Genomic DNA, 13,305 nt, shown 5'->3' with positions numbered 1-13,305 from the left:
GTGTGCAAGTCCACAAATCCTTGGAGGTGGAAACACAGGTGGAGAAGGTGGTGAAGAAGGCATATGGTATGCTTGCCTTTATAGGACGGGGTATAGAGTATAAGAGCTGGAGTCTGATGTTGCAGCTGTGTTGAACGCTGGTTAGGCCACATTTGGAGTACTGTGTACAGTTCTGGTCGCTGCACTACCAGAAGGACGTCGAGGCGTTAGAGAGAGTGCAGAGAAGGTTTACCAGAATGTTGCCTGGTGTGGAGGGTCTCAGCTATGAGGAGAGATTGGGTAAACTGGGCTTGTTCTCCCTGAAAAGACTGAGAATGAGGGGAGATCTAATAGAAGTGTACAAGCGTATGAAGGGTTTAGATAGGGTGAATGGTGGGAAGCTTTTTCCCAGATCAGAGGTGACGATCACGAAGGGTCACGGGCTCAAGGTGAGAGGGGCGAAGGATAACTCAGATATCAGAGGGATGCTTTTTACACAGAGGGTGGTGGGGGCCTGGAATGCGCTGCCAAGTAGGGTGGTGGAGGCAGACACACTGACATCGTTTCAGCCTTACCTGGATAGTCACATGAGCAGCCTGAGAATGGAGGGATACAAACTATTGGTCTAGTTGGACCAAGGAGCGGCACAGGCTTGGAGGGCCGAAGGACCTGTTTCCTGTGCTGTACTGTTCTTTGTTCTTACTTTGTTCAATTGACTTTCTGACCCTTAAAGCTTATAGGTGCCCTCCACCCTCTACAATATGAGGATGGGTAAAGTAATGGAGGAAATATGCTCCTTTTGCTCGATGAATAACCACAACACTCTTTCCCTCTTGTTCCGGCAGCCAGAAGGGACACATAGCAACCGGGAGGACGGTGGAACAGAAAGCTCCATGAAATGTTGTTGCTGGAGTAAAGCAAAATATAAATTTCCTCATCCAAGGAACGCGTGGGTGACAGCAACTCACAACTCATTGAATACAGGAGTTCGGACGTCTGTTGAAGTTGTACAAGCCATTGGTAATGCAACACTTAGAATATTTTGCACAGTTCTGGTAACCACATTATATAAACGATATTGTTAACTCGAAAGAGTGCAGAAAAGATTTACTAGGATGCGACCAGGATATGCCAGATTGACTTGAAAGGGGAAGCTGGATAGAACTGGACTTTTTTCCGTTGAGCTGATAGTGCTGAGGGCTGATCTGATAGAGGTCTATAAAATAATGAGGGGCACAGATCAGCTAGATAACAACGTATTTTTTAAAAGGTAGGGGAGTCTATTACTAGAGGGCATACGTTTAAGATGAGAGGGGAGAGATACTAATGGGCCCAGAGGGGCAATTCTTTCACACAGGGTGGTGAGTTCCTGGAACAAGCTGCCAGAGGCAGTAGTAGAGGGGGGAACAATTTCATATTTTAAAAAGCATTTATACAGTTACATGGGTAAGATGGGTATAGAGGGATATGGGCCCAACGCGAATAATTGGGACTATATGAGCTAAATAAGAACCTCGTCAGACTCCACTTAGAGTACTGTGCTCAGTTCTGGTCGCCTCACTATAGGAAGGTTGTGGGAAAGATTGAAAGGGTGCAGAGGAGATTTACAAGGATGTTGCCTGGATTGCGTGGCATGCCTTTTGAGGATAGGCTGAGGGAGCTCGGTCTTTTCTCCTTGGAGAGACGAAGGATGACAGGAGACCTAATAGAGGTGTATAAGATCTTGAGAGGCATAGATCGGGTGGATTCTCAGAGGCTTTTTCCCAGAGTGGAAATGTCTGCTACGAGAGGATACAGGTTTAAGGTGCTGGGGGGTAGGTACAGGGGAGATGTTAGGGGTACGTTTTTCACACAGAGGGTGGTGGGCGAGAGGAATCGGCTGCCGTCAGTGTTGGTGGAGGCAAACTCAATAGGGTCTTTTAAGAGACTCCTGGATGAGTACATGGGACTTCATAGGATGGAGGGTTATAGGTAGGTCGAGAAGGTAGGGATGTGTTCGGCACAACTTGTGGTCCGAAAGGCTTATTTGTGCTGTAGTTTTTCTATGTTTCTATCTTAGTGGTGAATAAAGAGCGGCATGGACAGTTTGAGCCGAAGGTCATGTGTCCGTGCTGTAAACCTCAATGAATCTATTGCTGCTCAGATTATTTGGCAGTTATGCCGATTTTCTTTTTCTGCGACTGGTTACATGGCCTGTTTGGGAGAGTGGTGGCCTGAGAATTTAGAATGGCAGCTCAGGTGGCAATGGCAATGTGTAGCTCCCTTGGTGCAGTGAATTATCACAACACTCTCCCCGACTTGTAGCGGCACCGATAAATAGCCGACAGCACCTGGGCGGACGTTGGACCACAAAAAAACACGAAATGGTTCCACAGGATAAAAGCGCGATATAAAAATGCCCCAGATCATTGCTGAGGAACTCTACAAGCAAGTGGACAGTGCTACACCACCTATCGCTTGGAGAATATTTTCTTTAAAAAAAAACAATTTGGCCACATCCACATTACACAGTGATCAACAAGGTTCGTGCTTGATGTTATGTGTGAAAACTATATAGAACATAGAGAACATAGAAAAACTACAGCACCAACAGGCCCTTCGGCCCACAAGTTGCGCCGGACGTGTCCCTACCTACCTCGGCCTATATATAGGCTTACCTATAACCCTCAATCCTATTAAGTCCCATGTACTCATCCAGAAGTCTCTTAAAAGACCCGATCGAGTTTGCCTCCACCACCACTGACGGCAGCCGATTCCACTCACCAACCACCCTTTGAGTGAAAAACTTACCCCTGACATCTCTGTAGCTACTCCCCAGCACCTTAAACCAGTGTCCTCTCGTAGCAGCCATTTCAGCTCTGGGAAAAATCCTCTGAGAGTCCACCCGTTCTATACCTCTCAACATCTTGTACACCTCTTTCAGGTCCCCTCTCATCTTTCGTCTCTCCAAGGAGAAAAGAACAAGCTCCCTTAACCTATCCTCACAAGGCATGCCACCCAATCCAGGCAACATCCTTGTAAGTCTTCTCTGCACCCTTTCAATAATGTCTACATCCTTCCTGTAATGAGGCGACCAGAACTGAGCACAGTACTCTAAGTGGGGTCTGACGAGGGTCTTATAAAGCTGCATCATTATCTTCCGACTCCTAAATTCAATCCCTCGATTGATGAAGGCCAGCACACCATATTCCTTCTTAACCACCTCCTCTACCTGCGATGCCGATTTAAGAGTCCTATGGACCCGGACCCCAAGGTCCTTCTGATCCTCTACACAGCTAAGAGTCTTACCCTTGATATTATACTCCTTCATCCCATTTGACCTGCCAAAATGGACCACTACACATTTATCCGGGTTGAAGTCCATCTGCCACTTCGCCGCCCAGTCTTGCATCCTATCTATGTCCCGCTGCAGCTTCTGACATCCCTCCAAACTATCCACAACACCACCAACCTTCCAGTCGTCGGCACACTTACCAACCCATCCCTCCACTTCCTCATCCAGGTCATTTATGAAAATGACAAACAGCAAGCGTCCCAGAACAGATCCCTGGGGCACCCCACTGGTGACCGACCTCCATTCAGAAAACGACCCATCTGCAACCACTCTCTGCCTTCTGCAGGCAAGCCAGTTCTGGATCCACAAGGCAACAGCCCCTTGGATCCCATGCCCTCTCCACATAGTCCAACAAAAAGACAGTGAAAGTCACTTGGCCGGATTCCTCATCACAAGAACTTTTAAGCCATCATCAATAATTATTTGCCTTGTGCCGACAGATTCCATCCCTGTCAGATTATTCCTCAATGCTGCAAAAATATTCGTTATCCTGGATTTGTTTGTTATGGGGCAGAGAAATATATATCAGCCTTCTGATAGAATGTGCCTTTGCAAAATGCTCTGGAGATTACTGTAGCGCAATGTCCAGGTCCATCCGGGACACGTCTGTGACGCGGGACACTGTGCTGCAATCTATTGCAGTGGGACACACCATGATACCATAGAATACTCAGAATCCCAAAAGTGCCGAAAGAGGCCATTGAGCCGATCGCACCTGCATTAACTCTTCAAAAGAATATCCTACCCAGTTCCTGGCATCCGACTTAACCCCGTAACTGTGCACATTTACAACGGCTAATTTACATAATCTACAGATATATGTCATCCAAAGACAACTGGAAGAAACACAGGCAGAACTGGGGAGAATGTGCAAACTCCACATGGACAGTGACTCCAGGTCATAATCAAACCAAGGTCCATGGTGCGTGAGGTAGCAATGCTCGCCACTGTGCCACCATTGCTCATTGGAAAGACTCAGCAACAGATGAACAATCATCAACAGATGAAACATGCCCTTTGATGGGCCTGAAACTTGCTGGTATTATACTGCTGAAACTTTTCCATGAAGAAGCGCTGTCGGCTGAAACATTACATCGTTCATGACTGTGTACTGAGAAACCGTGATTGTCGGGCAGGCACCAGAGAGGCGCATTGGAGAAAATAAACTATCTCCGACTTTCCAATCCAAGTCTACTGGCAGGATTAGATTCCGTGCCGAAACTCCTGTGCATCTGGCAATCAAGGTATATTGTAAGTATCGGGACTATGATAAATTTACGGAGCCAACGCAGAATGGACCATGAGGTACGTATAGATGTTGAACTTTCCTCCATCTGTAATGTTGCATTTGGCATGTTTTGTAATCAACAGTTATGAATGTAATGAACCAAGTTGCTCTTTTTTGAAAGTAAATGTACACAGTTGCACAAAGTTAAATTTGTATATATAGTCGAGGAAAATGCCCTGCCTTAAATGCAAGTATCTTCGTGGAGGCAATACGGTCATAATGGTAAAATAATAAAATCGCGAAATGTTCCAGGTCTGTGAGTAAGGATAACTCTCTGAGTGTTAACCAAAGTAAATCGCTTATTTTGTTAGGTTTGTCTTAAATGCGTATTATATTTGGTTGTTAAGGTTGGATGCACAATAAAGCGTGCTGCACTGTAATGTTATACTTTTACTGCCTTTTGTTGAACATGCTGCACTTTCAGAGCTGTCCACTGAAGTAATTCTCGGTCATGTTTTTGAACTAAGCTAACAATTATTAGGCGAATGTTGCAAATTGCTGAATTACTTTTAAAAGTGGCTGACACATGAAGTTTATGTGTGAGCAGCTGCCTGCTCAACTGCAGATCTTACCGCGAGGTTGCCACTCATGCAGCTTCCTTGTACTGTTAACATTTAAGCCACTCTTGAGGAATAAACGAGTTTGTAACACTGCCAAGCTAACAGACACAGGTAATAACTAATTCATTGTGATTATAAACGAGCAACCGCACATTCACAAAGCGGCAATCCTTTTGGTTCACGCAGAAGTCTCCATTCTGAGTTGGAGCCTTTCCCACAAAGAGTGAGCATTCGATCACGCCGCCCACTTGTCGAAATATAGCTGTATTGGGAAATTCAAACAACTTCTCTGCGTGAAATACGTTCACAGCTCCTCAAGAGCTTAATGGGCCATCTTATTGAAAAATGGCTTTCGTCACAAATGATCAGAGCTAACTGCGAGTTGCCACATGAGTCGCTGCAGGGATTTGAAGACGATAAGAACCAAGGTGAGCTTCAGCTTCACTGATATAGATCTTTGAGGAGAAGGGCACAGAGTTCAGCCTGGACCTTTTTGTAAAATCGCAGCCTCTGTCTGCCTTTACATTTGTTTGTCCCTCGGTGATTGAATCTCTTTTTGCAGAAAACGTAGCGTGGGTAATATTTTAAACAGCAACGGCTTTTATTCTTGCAGGGAGCCAGCATTGATTCTCCTCTCAACTATGGACCCCTCCACCTGGCTCCGAATGCTGCAGAGCCGCTCTGTACTGGAGATGGTCTCACGATTGTCAAAGAGAGTATTGTCAATGATTAGCTGACTGCTGCCGAAATTGAGGCAACAGTGACGCCCTGTCCCGAGCAACTTGTGGATGGGCGTGGCCTCAATTGACTGCTCCCCTTCCACACCTCCCCACCAGTCAGAGCGCTCTTGCAGTAAGCCGACAGAGTGTTTTTGGAGGCCTTTCCGAAATATTTGCTGCGCTGGTAATGTTGTTCCGAACTGGGTGACGGTGAGTGGTCGTTGGAAAGCGGCTAGGTTATGGACAGTGTGCATATTGCCATTAAATACCCTTCCCCACCCACCTTTCCCCACGCCTTGCTCAAGGCCTTAAAACCGTCTGAGAGAAGAGCTTAAAAATCATACTCAATTGCAATCAGAATCCAGTTCTGTTGTGGGGAGGACACTAAAATAAGCCGTCATCTCTCAAACCAGGTCGTTGAATGTGACCAAAAAGTAGAAAACGCTGCTAAAAACAACATAAAGTTTTGCTATCAAAGAGAGGCAAATAAAGCTAATATGAGGAAGAAATTATAATTATTTACAGATTATAAGTTCGAAGCTGGAATATTGTGTCCAGTTCGAATCATCACTCATTGATCGGAATTGTACTAAATTCGCAAAGTTGCAGAGGTGAAGCATTCGATTTTTGCAGTGATCTGGAGATTCAGTGATTCCAAAGGGGAAGGATAATGGCAGATTTAATCAGGAAGCTCAAATCCATAATGGTTTTCTGACAACGAATTCAAGCATAAGTGGCTGATGTCTGGCAGGCGGTCACATGTGGCATCATGAAACGATCAGTGATCCAATGATACATGAACAAGCATTTACTTACCACGAGAGCAAGTATTGACATTTTATTTCAATGAAAAATGGCACGAGAAGTCAAATGGTGTCGATGCCATTCTGTTTCACGAATGTGCATTAGCAAGAGTAACGTTCATATCTCCTGTGGCATTAGACACTGGACCCGCAATAATATGGTTGAGTCAGGAAAGTATAAAAATGCATCAAATTTTAAAAATATGTTCAAAATCAAGAAGCATATCGACCTCGGCACTGAACACAATAGCGGTAAACTCAATCCTACCACCATGCAATATTCTCCTTATTAACAGTGTATCAAATGGGATGGTTGCGGCACCTACGAGTCAAGCAAATGTCTGACATAATCACACCAATCGTAATTTTCTCTGCATCTCCATAAGCATCAGAATGGCAAGGAGACCTGGAGTCCATGGCGCCATAGTTGTATCCAGTTTGCAGGTTGTTACACAGGGAAATGTCCCGGCAGCCCCAAACATTGACACTGGATCTCAAGAAGACGAATTGGTCACGGAATCCGACTGCTTATTATCTTGTACATCTTGCGCACAAGCGCAACACTCTCCCCACCTTTCCACACCCAGCCCCGCCCCCTCACGTATGGCTTCCTTCAGCCCTCAGCCAATGAATCAGCTACTCCTCCGTTTCGATACTCAGATTCTTGTCGGAAGCACTGATCAGGACAATGCCGCGCAATGCACGCTGGATGGGGATGTCAATGTCCATCACTGCGACTACCTCGGTGGCACCACAGCAGATGGAGTGGCGGGTAACAGATGCTGCAGTGTGTTCTTCTGGTGAAGTAGCTAAGAAGAATAAGAAGCACCTACCTGATAACAGCCTCACCCAGCTGCATGCTGCTGATCTATCGAGCCGTGAGTGAATGAGAATTCTTATGGAGATGAAGTCCACGTCTCCACACTGCGGGTGCCCTGATGTGGGCTGTTTGGCACAACCACCATGCTCAAAGGCTGGATATTCAACGGGTCTTGAAACTGAAACTGGGAAACAATGAGCAGCGCCAGACAGCCGTGTGCAAAAACAACATTTGCAACATCATAACTCGGCATATTTCCGCTCTCCCATTACCCAAGAATGAGGTCAAACGGCGGCACAGTGGAATTGCGTCCTCACAGCGCCAAGGGAGCGTATTTGATGCTCGTCCTGGCTGACTTAGCCTTCAATTTCCAGCGTTTCCCCGTGTCTGTGTCGGTCTCCTCCCAATTCTCTGGCTTCATCCCACAGCCCAAGGATTAGCAAATTAGGTGGATTAACTAGGTTAATTGAACAGGGTAAATGCAAAAATACGTGGAGTGGTCCTTGGTAAAGTGCTCTTTTGGAGATTCGGTACAAAATAAACGGGCCGAATACACTCGTTCTGTCCTGTTGGGATTGCAAGTTTCTACGAATACACAAAGAATTATAGAATCGCTGCAGTGCATGAAGAGACCATTCTTCCCACGATTCTGCAGCGACTCTCTGACAAAATATCTTGCACAAGTCCACCCCTCCGCAGTCTCCCGGTACCCCACACATTTACCAATGGCTAATCCATTTAACCTACAGTTACGGGAACTCGAAGGCGCAAATGATGAGGGCCAATCCGCCTAACCTGCACATCCTTGGAGAGAGGGAGGAAATAGGAGCTCCTGTCATAAATACACGCAGATAAGAGGAGAATGCACAAACAACAAACAAATAATGTCCAGAGGTAGGAATCGAATTCAGGTCCCGAGAGTTTTAGAAAGCAGTGCTGAAGCAGACATTCGGCAGACCTTAAAATGATGTGTGCAGATGATGAAAATACTGCACACGATTAATAGTGTGCCACGTGTAGTATTTGCAGTCAGTGAAAAGCAGAGCTGAACTATTCCACACCGAAAGGGTGTCGAATGCTATATGGAGCTGTGAATTATTATGGAGAATCAAACAACGTGCTGGGGGAGGAGGGTATAATAATTTCACATGGCCAGTGTCCGGGAAACACAGCTGAACAGCTTTTAAATAAAGTTAAAGTTGAAACATTTGCGTTGATCATCAAAGAGAATATTTGTTTGGTGATCCGTCTCAGCCTTCGCCACAATGCCTCTGCAGCATCACAGATATTCAGCCAACTCTTTCCAGATCACACCAAGCGAATTTGGATAATGCAAAGTATTTGCGCCTTGCCATTAGTCTAACAATAACAATGCAATTTTGTGCCCCAGAACTCGCAACCCCTCTCACCAACCTGCCCCAGGAAAGCTAAATAATACTTTCACCTCACCGGTGCCCTTGCATGTCTTTTAACTAACACTAGTCCTAATCCAAATCGCCTAATCACTACTCCACCAGTCCACTCTGTTTTATCACAAAATAGGGCGAACGTGTCAATAACATGACTATGAAACCGCTTGCCTGGCAAAGGAAAACTCAGTTGCAATCATTTTGGGGTCCCACGGGAATTGTAATATTCTGTTCTAATAATCTTCGTGCAAACAAGAACATGAGCTCAGCACCAGATACGAGATCAGAGTCGCTGTGCTTAACACCAAGGCAGCTTTTCACCGATTGTGGTATCAACGAACACGAGAAAAACTGAAGTTGATTCGGTCGGGGACAAAATTCTGCTGGTTAGTATTACCGATAACAATTATATTGGGCTCTTGTCATTAGTGGCTAGTTCCAGTATATCATCGCAAGAGTATTTCATGCTCCAGTCAAAGACCCAACCATCCTCAGATGATTCATCAATAATTTTTCTGCCAACATACAGCCAGAGGTAATGGTGTCTAATAATGATTGTGTATTTTTCAGCACCTTTCACAATTCACCATCAATAGCCAAAGACGGAAACGTCTGAACAACTGACGGCCTTGGGATGACAATTGTCCAGTTACAATCTCATAAGATCATAAGACCATAACAGATAGGAGCACAAATTGGCCATTCAGACATCGGCACGACTCCGCCATTCAATCGTGGATGATACGTTTCTCAAACCCATTCTCAAGCCTTTTCCTGTTACCTTTGGTCCCCTTACAAATAAAGAACCTCTGTATCTCTACCTTAAATACACTCAATGAGCTGACATCCAGGGACCTCGGTGGCAATGAATTCCACAGATTGAACAACGTCTGGCTGAAAAAAAAACAATCCTCCTCATCACAGTTCTAAAGGATCGTCCCTTTTTTCTAAGGCTGTGCCCTCGGATACGACTATCTCCGACGAATGGAAACATTTTTCCCATGCCCACTCTATCCAGGCCATTCAGTATTCTGTACGATTAAGTGAGACCCTCCCCCATCCTTCTAAACTCCATCGAGTGCAGACCCAGAGTCCTCAAACAGCTCTCATACCCAAAGTTTTTCATTCCAGGGATAATTCTCGTGAACATCCTCCGGACCCTCTCCAGGGCCGGCACGTCCTTCCTTAGATACGGGGTGCAACATTGCACACAATGCTCCAAACGTGGTCTGAACAGAGCCTTCTAAAGCCTCAGCAGTAAATCCTTGCTTTTGCATTCTTTGCCTCTCGAAATGAATGCTAACATTGCATTTGCCTTCCTAACTATCAACTCAACCTCCAACTTTTGAAGAATCCTTAATTGGGACACCTCAGTTCATTTTGCATTTCCGATTCCTGGATTCTCTCCCCATTTAGAAAATAGTTTATGCTTCTTTTTTCCTACCAAAGAGCATAATCACACAGTTCATTACATTGTATTCCATATGCCACTTCTTTGCTCACTGTCCGGACCTGTCCAAGTCCTTCTGCAGCCTTCGCATCTCCACAATACCACTTGTCCCTCCACCTATCTTTGTATCATCCGCAGACGAAGCCACAATGTCCTCAGTTCCTTCATCTATTCTAGATCATTGATGTATAAAGTGAAAAATTGTGGGCCCAAAATTGAACTCTGCAGAAGTCCACTAGTCACTAGCTACTATCCTGAAAATGACACTTTTAGCCTATTCTCTCGTTCTGCCAGTCAGACAATCTTCTATCCATGCTAGTACCTTGTCTCTAACACAATGGGCTTCAATCTTATTCAACAGCCTCCTGTGTGCCACCTTGCCAAATGCCTTCTGGAAATCCAAGTATGCAACATCCAATGTCTCACCTTTGTCTAACCTACTCGTTACCTCCTCAAAGTATTCGAACAGATGTGTCAGACATGACGTTCCCTTGATGAGACCAAGCTGACTTCACCATATGTTACCATACAATTCTAAGTATTCTGAACTCTCATCCTTAATAATGGCACTAAAATCTGACCAACGACCGAGGTCAGGCTAGCAAGTTTGCAATTTTCCGCTTTTTCTCCCCCCATCCCCCCACCGCTGCACCCTTCCCCGAGCCCCCCCCCCCCCCCCCCCCCCCACCACCACCCTTCTTCAACAGAGAATGTTACATCAGCGATTTGCCAGTCCAGTGTCTCTGGGAACCTCACTGACTCCACTGATTCCAGAAAGATCAGCATCAATGCCTCCAGTATCTCTTCTGCTATCTCCTTCAGAACTCTTGTATGTCATCCATCCGAACTGGGGATTTATTCACCTTTAAACATTTATGTTTCTCTAAAACCTTCTCCTGTGTAATGGTCACAATACTCACACTGCCCCATGGCTCTCTTGAAATTTTGGTTTGTCACTGGTGTCTTCCACCGTGAAGACTGACACAAAATCCCTATTCAGTTCCTCCACTATTTCTTTGTTCCCCATTACTTCTCCTCCAGCAATATTTCAAAGCGGTCCAAAGTCCACTCTTGCCTCTCACGTACCCTTTATATATATAAAAAAGGAACTCTTGTAGTCTTTTTTCATCTGGCTGGCTTGCCTACCTCATACTTCATCTTCTCCCCCCCACCTCCCCGCCCCCCACTCCGCTTATTCATTTTTCAGTTTTCCCCTGTTAGTGATTTTCCAAATCCCCTGGTTTCCCACTACTCTTTGGCACTTTATATGCATTCTCTTTTGCTTTCATGTTGTCCCTGACTTCCTTCATCAGCGATGGTTGCATCGTTCTCCCCTTAGTATGCTTCTTCTTATTAGGGCAACATTTTTGCTGTGTCTCCCGAATGGCAGCCCGAAATTCCTGCCATTGCTGTCCCACCGTTCTTACCTGCTAGGTTCACTCCCAATTAACTCTGGCTATCTCCTCCCTCAAACCTCTGTAGTTTCCTTGATTCAACTGCAAAACCGTGACATTTTATTCCATTTTCTCCCACTCAAACTGCAGGGTGAATTCTATAATATTATGGTCACTGCCTCCTAAGTATTCCTTCACCTTCATCGCCCTTATCAATTCTGCCTCACTTCACATTATCAAATCCAGAATCTGGCCTCAAAAGATCAAAGCTATTGACTTCTCCCCCAAGATAAAGGCGAACGATAACTTCCTGGCATTCAATGGGAGTAGGGGTGCTTAACCCCAAAAATTCCGGTGGTTATCAATGGCCAAAAACTAACCTTGTTTAGTGATGCAGAACGGTGCCCACAGGAGCAGTTAAGTGGCTAGGAATCCTGCTTCAAGTAACTCAGCTGTACGCTACTCGCAAGGCATCGAACATCTCCCAGCGGTTTGTTTGCAAATTCTCAATTTGGCATCATGTTTGAAGCTTCAACAGTCGTGAAAGAGGTCGACACAATACAGGACACTGCAGTCCACATGATTAGCACTGCAATTAGTTCCTCCAGCATCCACTCACTGCACTAATCACGCTCAGTGACAGCATTTTATATCTTTTCGCAGAGATACTAGAATAATTGATCAAGTCTCCCAAAGCCTCAAAACCACCACAATTACAAACTCGGAGAAAGGTATCAGAAGGCAATCGAAATGCACGACCTAAACATTCCGCTTCAACCCGCTTGCCAAACTGATGTGGAATCTATCACCATTATTCTCTCTCTCCTGATAAAAATAATTGAACTCCTGCTCCAACCTCTGTAGGTGTGCATACAACACAGTTCACCACCTTCTCGACAACGAGAAGGGAAATGTAATAAATTTTAGCACAGGAGCAGGAATAAATAAATTAACAACAGTGAAAGCAATTTCCGGAATTGGAAATAAGATGGAACGAAGGAAATTACGTGAAGCATCGTGCTTCTGCGATCAAAAATTGACGTGCTGAAAACATGGTAAAATCAAAATTTTTTTCAACAGGAATTGTATATGCACTTGATGGGGAGAAATGCTTGAGTCTGGCGATTCAGGAGTGCAGAGGAATTAATAAAACTATTTACGAAAAGCCTGACAAAATATCAGGACCCACACAATCCGCTGAATCGCACTTTTCGGTGCTACAGCAATCTGTGATCCAATAAACGAATGTCGGGGAGGGAAATGGCCACAGGGATCTGTTACAATATCAGAATCAGTAGAAAGAGCAGATATATGCGAATAACGTCTGGAACTAGATATTGATAACAAGGATAACTAGATATTGATAACAAATCTTGAAAAAAACACCGGAAACGTTCAGGGGAATGCGAATAGGATCGTGTGTGAGAACAGGCAGCCGTTGCTAATGGAGTCAATATGGTTTCGTTTATTTATCAGTCACAAGTAGTCTTACATTAACCCTGCAATAAAGGTACTGTGAAACTTCCCTATTCGACACACTCCGGCGCTT

Source organism: Mustelus asterias (assembly GCF_964213995.1).
Source record: "Mustelus asterias chromosome 26 unlocalized genomic scaffold, sMusAst1.hap1.1 SUPER_26_unloc_4, whole genome shotgun sequence".
NCBI lineage: Eukaryota > Metazoa > Chordata > Chondrichthyes > Carcharhiniformes > Triakidae > Mustelus > Mustelus asterias.
This window is presented reverse-complemented; position numbering follows the sequence as displayed.